This window comes from Danio rerio, chromosome 17 (assembly GCF_049306965.1).
Source record: "Danio rerio strain Tuebingen ecotype United States chromosome 17, GRCz12tu, whole genome shotgun sequence".
NCBI classification, from domain to species: domain Eukaryota; kingdom Metazoa; phylum Chordata; class Actinopteri; order Cypriniformes; family Danionidae; genus Danio; species Danio rerio.
The window spans coordinates 33,620,538-33,628,654 of NC_133192.1; the positions used below are offsets into that span (position 1 = coordinate 33,620,538).

The 8,117-nt window shown below is 34.8% G+C and overlaps 1 long non-coding RNA gene across 1 annotated transcript; it reads left to right on the top strand.

The window, feature by feature from the left end:
• The first annotated feature begins 1,193 nt into the window (after positions 1-1,193).
• On the top strand, positions 1,194-7,109 carry LOC141378474 (uncharacterized). Its single transcript, XR_012393116.1, has 4 exons — positions 1,194-3,415; positions 3,466-3,640; positions 3,765-4,770; positions 4,939-7,109. It is a non-coding gene; the product is annotated as an uncharacterized lncRNA (long non-coding RNA).
• The last annotated feature ends 1,008 nt before the right edge of the window (positions 7,110-8,117 follow it).

Below are 8,117 nucleotides of genomic sequence, written 5' to 3' on the forward strand. Positions count from 1 at the left end.
TAATAAGAATATCAATAACTTAATTTTGACAAAAAATGTCAGATAGAACTTTATAATTTTAAGGTGATGATATTTTCAAAAAGACTGCCAAACAGGGTAAGACTAATGTTACTTACTTGCTAACAGACGAGAATCTGTTGCTACCATGAGGTTCTAGACTAACTGGCTGAATTAGTCAGGACATTCTTTATATTGGGCATTATTAATTTGTCCCATGACCTACCGTTCCTTATTTTTGACATACATTTTTTTTTTAAATAACTGTCCAATGAAGGCTTTACTACCAAGTGGAGTCCTCAGCCGTTAGCTGTCACTTCATAAAAAAGGTGCTAATCCCATCACATCTGTGTTTTAAAGGCTGTTTACACTGGTCACTTCAATCGTTTTATTCTGATCGGATATAAATCCAATCGTTTGGACAGCTTCAGAAGGTGGTCTGAGACGTAACTGGAAGGGTCTTATTATTTGTTTTTAGACAAAATTAATTTCAATAAATTAATTATGACCTGGAAAAAATTTGACCTGCACCCATTTCGAGAAACAACTGTAGGTGCACGTTTATAGCCACATATTTACTATAAGCATAAAACATGTGTTATACATGCCATATCATCCGAAAATGTTTAAATAATAATGCCTGCTTGAATATAAATCACCTATTAAATATTCAAGCATGTAGTGCTGTGATGAACTACCACAAACATTGTTAAATTAAAAATTAAAAAGCACTCTAAATTTTGAATTAATGGTTATCGATATTGTGCATATTGATTATTACAAAATATTGCATTATTAAATTTTGCCATATGTCTACCTCTAGGGAAAGTCCTCATAAAAACGAAAAAAAAAAAAAAAAACATGTAGTGTGTGTTTGGACTGACAAAATTTACTTAGCAAGTAACTTGACAAAACAAATAATTTTGTTACTGCAAAATGCATTCACATGAATTCAGAAGACAAGCTAACCTAGCACAAAATATTTCATAAAATGTCACCTAATGTTGTATTTATACTTCTTAATCAAATACAAAATGTGGGGGAAAAAAATGCAAAAAGCTCTACTTTTAGAGAAAAAGACCCCCTCCCCCAACTAGGCTGGCTACAGGCCTGATATTTAGGTTCAAATGTACTGTATCTTAGGTGCAGTCACCATTGGTTTAATTTTTTATTTTTTTGTTACTCTTTTTATTGTTGAATTGAATGACTATATAAATATTGCATGCCTATAAAATAGGCCAATTTTTTAGGTATGCTGTTTAACTTATCATTAAAGTAAATCAGCCAATCACAAAGCAGCAACTCAGGTCATTTAGGCACGTATAGTAGCTGTGGCCAAGGTGATCTGCTGAAGTTCAAACTAAGCATTAGAGATGGGAAAGAAAAGTAATTCAGTTTTCAGTTAAGATTCAGATAATCCACTGGGATTTTTAAGGTTTACATAGAATCATCCAAAAAAAGAGAATATATCCAGAATTGTTCAGTCCTGTGGACAAAAATGGCTGATTGATGTCAGAGGTTTAGGGTAATGGAAAGACAACTGTAACTCAGAAATCCACTTGTTACAACCAAGGTCTACAGAAGTGCATCTCTGAACACACAACACATCAAACTTTGAAGCAGATGTGTAGGATTAAAAGATTAACATCATAGATGTGCATCGAACACATCTTCTGCAACTGTGTGACACAATTACTCTGTGTCAACAAGGATCAACCTTTCTTGTAAACCATTTTTGCAACTGTGTTGAATTGGTGCCTTGAAGAATTAAGGCAGTTCTGAAGACAAAAGGCAACATTTCAAAGGATTCCACTTGCATAAATCTCTACAAGTCTAATAAAAACATTTCAAAGAATCTGTATTCAAACCACAGATCAAGGCCTTGGGATATTCATAGAGATACAGACTGCTCCTTATATACAAAACTATCCGAACTAGTTTCCGCCTATTACCGTAAAATCCTGTCTCTTTTCATCTCCACAGCTAGTTAATTCTTTCTCTGTGTTTCGCATAAATGAAACTTTCGAAGCGGTACACATAGGCTGTGGAAGCCTCATCTGCCTTCTCTCCAGGTTGAGTGGGTCATATGGGGGAGGTAAATAAAGTATGAGTTGAATGTATGCACTATAGGTTTAGTCTGCCAGACTTATTATAGCATGACCTAGCTTCTCTCACTCTGTCCTGATGAGAATCTGAGACCTTCTTACCTGGAGACACAGTAACACATATTGTACAGAAATAGGAATGACTCCTCACGTGTGTAAACATTCGTTTACGTTACAACAATAGGTCCCACCTTATATTAAGTGTCCTTAACTACTATGTACTTAAATCAAAAAATAAATACAATGTACTTACTGTGTTTATAATGTATTTGAGAACACTTGTGGTGCTTTTGGGTTGATATAGAGGTTGGGTTATGGACAGGTTTGGTGGCATGGGTAGGTTTAAGGGTGGGTTAAGGTGTAAGGGATGGTCAATAGTGTATTTACAAATGTAATTACAAAAGTTAATTACAGATGTAATTACATACTTGTATTTAATCAATCATTTACATTTACATTTATTAATTCCTGTTTAAATACATTAGTTAAGGCCACTTAATATAAAGTGGGACCCAACAATATATTAAAAGCATATTTATTTTGTGCTTTTGATCAAAAAAAGTCTAAATTGATGGCTAACGTACTGTACTTCAAAATAAACAATTTGACTACATGCTTGCACAAAGTGTTCAGTTTACTCCAGATCAAATAAATACGGTTCAGGATCTGCATCAACATATCCAAGACGTTTGTCATGCAAGTTAGCCAAAGTTTCAGGCGCTGTGTAATATTATTACTCCTGCTGTGGTGTTTGCGTCTATTGAGTATTATGCTGGAATGAGAGTACAGTCTTAGCCTTATCGGTCTAGAAAATAGTAGCTTTTCATTTTCCCTTGGTCTTAGTACACATAAAAACTACAGAGGAGTCAAGCTTTAAATAGAAGAATTGTCAAAAGTCTTGTCATTTTTGAGTGAAATGCAAATGGTCTACACCAATTCAATGATCTATGCCAATAAGCTAAAGGTCTGTAGATTGGCTGAATAAATGAAAAAAAAATGGTAAAACTCAACTGCTTAATTCTTTTGGAAGATGTGAAAATCTTTAAGTGGAGTGTTGGAGTGATGCCATTTTTAACACATATTTACATATTACTTTAAATGTCAACTTTCAAAACTCTCAAACTCTCAGCACACGGGTGATGTCTGATTGTTTTTTAAATCATGTTTTTTAAATCAGATTATAACTGCAAAGTAGTTTCCGACATCTCCTTACTACACAAAGAACTAAAAATAACGTTTGTATTATCCAGGTGGTGATTGGAATTGAATCACCTGCAATATCTTGCATGTTACAGTGCAAGCATGAGCAATAAGTTGCTGGCTGCTGTTCAGAAGTTGCTGGTTGCAGTTTTCTCTTAACTAGTACAATACAATTGTGTGTGAATAATTTAGGCTATATTTTACGTATCCAAGCTAATTTTGTGCTTATACCAAACATTATAGAAGCTTCAAATGAAACCTCACATCAGTTGTTTTGGATTTCTAAATGTGCTATCACATGCACATTCAATCAGCTTGGCCAGACTCGACTCCAATTTGTGCATATTCAGATGTGGAAAAGATGTGTAAAAACCAAAAAAAAAATAAATAAAAAAATGTCATGCACAATCAAAGCAAACTTTCGACACTGTTTTGACATCACATTCACTCCGTGGACCAAAGACAACTTGCGGACATGTCGAGTGTAAATAAGCATGGAGAGTGAACTCATGAATCCCCGGTGCTGTGAAGCACCACCACATGATTACTGAAATTTTCATATTGCCTCTTAAAATACATACTAAATTACACAACAATTCCTCTAATTGAAGAATTACATATACTGTGTGTGTGTCATCACATATTCAACTGTGCGATATAAAGGTGTTGAGAAATCCCTTTCACCTCAATATCTTCACTCTCATTAATCTAAAATGAACCTACACCCAGCAGTGCAATATTACTCCAAGACACTGTGGATTTTAAGATTTTGGCTGCAGCTGCTGTGATTTGATATAAGTTACACAATTTCTACTCCAATAAATATCACTAGGGTCTGAGGAGCTTATCCTGGGCTGAGGAGGAAAAAAACTGAACTAATTCTCAGCTGCCTATATAGTGATTTATTCCAGTCAAGATTCTTAGCAGTTTTATCATGAAACAGGGCAGTGAATAGGATGAATGCACCCTGCAAATTAGGTGAAATTTTCTTGTCAACATCACCATTGTCCTCCAAGTAATGACTGCAGAACATCTGCCAAAGTGGAAAATGCACAATATTAGAACCAACACCAATGCTAGAACTCGAATTCCCAAAGGATACTAAACAACAACCTTGAAACACGTATAGACATCTGCAGTCTAGATTCTTCTATGCTTGTTAAAAAGTAACATTTGTATTCAAGCATACGCTGACTTAAATATCCATTACATTGCCTTTTCCATCTAATATGAGATTATCGTGGTCAACAGATGGCAAGTAAGCAACCTTAATAAAATAATTTAGGATTTCTTTCACAAACAAGTGTTATAATTCAAGGTTGTTTTTATTAAGTAAGGACTTTGTAAATTGTGACCTTATAGAACTTATGGTAATAGTTTTAAATTTGTGAGTGTACAGACAATTCAATTGTTGATACAGTTTTTAATATAATTTTTTTGACAACGGTTATACTTTGATTTGTATGTGGTCACATAAATTCTTAAACATAGCGCTTTACATGATGCCCTAAATCTTTAGAAGTTAAAGATTTAGGTTCCTGCAGTAAGGTCCACCCAGTTGGCCCAATGTAGGTGTCCACTGGTGGATGAAGGTTTACTGCGTGTTCGGCCTTTCCAGTGCACAATGTCGTTTTAGTTTAAATTTAACTCATATTTGACTCGGATTTGGATCCTTGGATTTGGATATATTTGGATATATTTATCTTTTGTTTTATCTGACTCCAGTCATAAAACATTAAGAAGATTCTATCAATACATATACAGTATACAACTTATTTACATTATGGGATGTTTTTTTATATGTTGTTTACATTAAGACTTTTTATTTAATAAACAAATGTTACACACATACTGTTTGTTATGGAATGTAAAAACTTTAAAGCTCATTATCTCAAAATCATTCAGATAGAACCTTATAATTCCAAGGTGACGACAGATAGATAGATAGATAGATAGATAGATAGATAGATAGATAGATAGATAGATAGATAGATAGACGGAAAAAAGAGAGATAGATAGATAGATAGATAAATAGATAGATAGATAGATAGATAGATAGATAGATAGATAGATAGATAGATAGATAAATTTTTGAACCTTTTGTCTTTACTTGCAATTACATTTATTCATTCGGATGCTCATGTCGCTCAGAGGAATTGCCTCATCCGATGGCCTCACGGTCACACTCTCGTCAGTCTTGATTATTAAACAGAGGTAATTGACTAATACTTTTAGATGGCTGCTTCTATGCTTGCTCATTCTAAAATATTTTTGATTATTCCCCTAAGATGTATGCCCTTGATTTAAAGTTAATCTTATTTCTAATCAGATGTCAAGGCCATTATTATAAATATAACCGATTTCTGTTCTCTATAATAATTTTGGTTTTGCCAAGCTCATGGTTTCCCCATGTATACTTAATTTAGAACAACATTATTTTCAAACAAGGGTCGGGCGTGTGTGGAACAACATAAGACATTTGTATTTAGTGGCATGTTAGATCTGCAGAGTTACTGTCTATGGGGAACAAATGATAATTTGAATAGAAGGCAGTAGTTCAAAAGATACCCAAAGCTATTTTTGAGGGAATGTACCAGTCAAACTGAGACATTTCAAATTATAGTCAAACATGATAGGTAAATTCCCTTGGATTGATATAGAACATTCATATTTTGAGATGACCAACAGAAGGGAGTGCTGGAGATGCTTCAAATGTAAATGAAGGAAAGGAGAGGAGTAAACTTTCCGGCATTCCAACCTGGTTGGGTGTGGATCCAATTGTCTCAATGTTTCCAGCCCATGCTTGTATTGTTAGACATCAGAGTATCTGTGGTGTCTCAAATCTTACACTGCCACCCCAAGAAATACCTAAATACGCAAGAAAAAGCAGCTTGGTTTAGAACAAAGATGTTTAGGCCACAATGTGGACTCAAGCATAGACTTTATAGTATGGTGATCTTTAACTTCCCATGCTCCATTCTGTCATGAGGCAATGTGGTGTGGTGCACTCCAGTTATAACTGGTTGCCTAATGCTGCACTCTTGGGAACAAAAAATACAAGACCCTGTCTACCCATAAGGCAAAGCGTTGGAAAGCATTGTCTGCTCAGCTGATCTACACTGTCTTGGGAATAGGAAAGAGGTGTCTTTGAAGTCTAGCGCTCTCATAAATCACAGCAGCCTCAGTCAGTGCATTGCCTTCCTGGAAGCGCGTTTAGCGGCAGCAGGCTCCTGTGATTCCTAATTACGCTATGCAGATTATGTTAATGTGCATCTATCTAGTGAGCAACATGGTGTGGTTAATTAGAAGACAAGACATCGGTGCTGTCAACTCTCATAGTGTTATTTTCTCCAGACAGTTTACAGGTTATAACATTTTAAGGCACAGCTAGAGCTTTGTAACAACTGTGTCTGGAGGGCTTGTATGGATTATTTGGCTTGTCCTCTAGGATAAGTGACCACATGCAGTTTAATTTGGTTTAACGGTTTGTTCGACAGTGATAATCAAGATGCTTATTGGTGGGTAATCTGTGCGCATGTGGGGTAATGAATTTACTGACACAGGTCATAAAATCTGTGGCTGCCACCTAAAACAGCAGTGTTTTGTCTGTTTTTGTCAATTTTTTTTTTTTTTTAGATGTTAGATGTTAGTCTGATTGTTTCAGGGATATCTATAACCTAGTGTGCTTCAAAACAGTGACAATGTTCACATTCAGAGGATATAAACATCCAAAGCTTGCAGTTTGCCACTTCTACCTAAATTGATACATTTTTCATTTATCACATCGTCTCATACTTTAGTTTCCTCAAAAAAATCTTGACCAATCATATGCTCTCTAGTATTTGACATGCTGTGCTTCCTTTAAAGCGGCGGTCACTCTGGACTTTTTGCCCTATAGACTTCCATTCATAATGCGTCAGACCGGAAATGTAAGCTCACAAGCTCAAAAATTTCACAGTTCGCTGAATTGCAACTTGATAAATTCTGACCTGCAAAATAGCATCGGGTGATTGCATAAGACCGATCGAAGATCAAAACATGACCTGACTTTAAAATATGGAGCAATCAAACACTTTTTAAGCTTCAGTCACAGAGTTTGAGCATGCAATATACTATCTTGCGGCGCTGCGAAAAGGGGCGGGATTAAGCAAGCTTATTAAACATTCAAAAAAATCGAGCGATTGCTCCATGTTTTAAATTTCTGTTCAGGGAGGTCATGTTTTGATCCTCAATTGGTCTCATGCAGTCAAGTGATGCGATTTCACAGGTCAGAGTTCACCAAGCTTTTTATTTGCTTTTCATTTGATGCACTTGATCTCAGCCACTCTCACTGTTAGAACTAAGAAAAACAAAACGTTATTTTTTATTTATTTTTTTTAAAGGGAGAAGCAACTCTCTTCATAAAAAAATAAGATAAAAAAAATGCACGTTTCTAAGCACTTAAAGGGACTTTTAAAGAAAGATTTCAGGTTCAAGTTAAACAAAACAGCACCCGTGGGCAGACTTTTTAATGGTTCAAAGCTGATTTAATAATTTATTTATTTTTTTACAACCCCAAATCAGAAAAGGTTGAGATAATCTGAAAAACACAATTAAAAAATAAAAGTACTAATTTTTAAATTCACTTTGACTTGTATTTCATCGCAGACAATACAAAAGAAAAAACATTATTTAATGTGTTTCTTATGATTTTTACTTTAGTTACCACTTTAGTTTTTTTGTTTCAAAATCAACACATATTCCAATTTGGGTTCTTGCAACACATTTCAAAAAACATTGTGACGAGCAATTTATAGCTCGTAATCAGGTAAAATG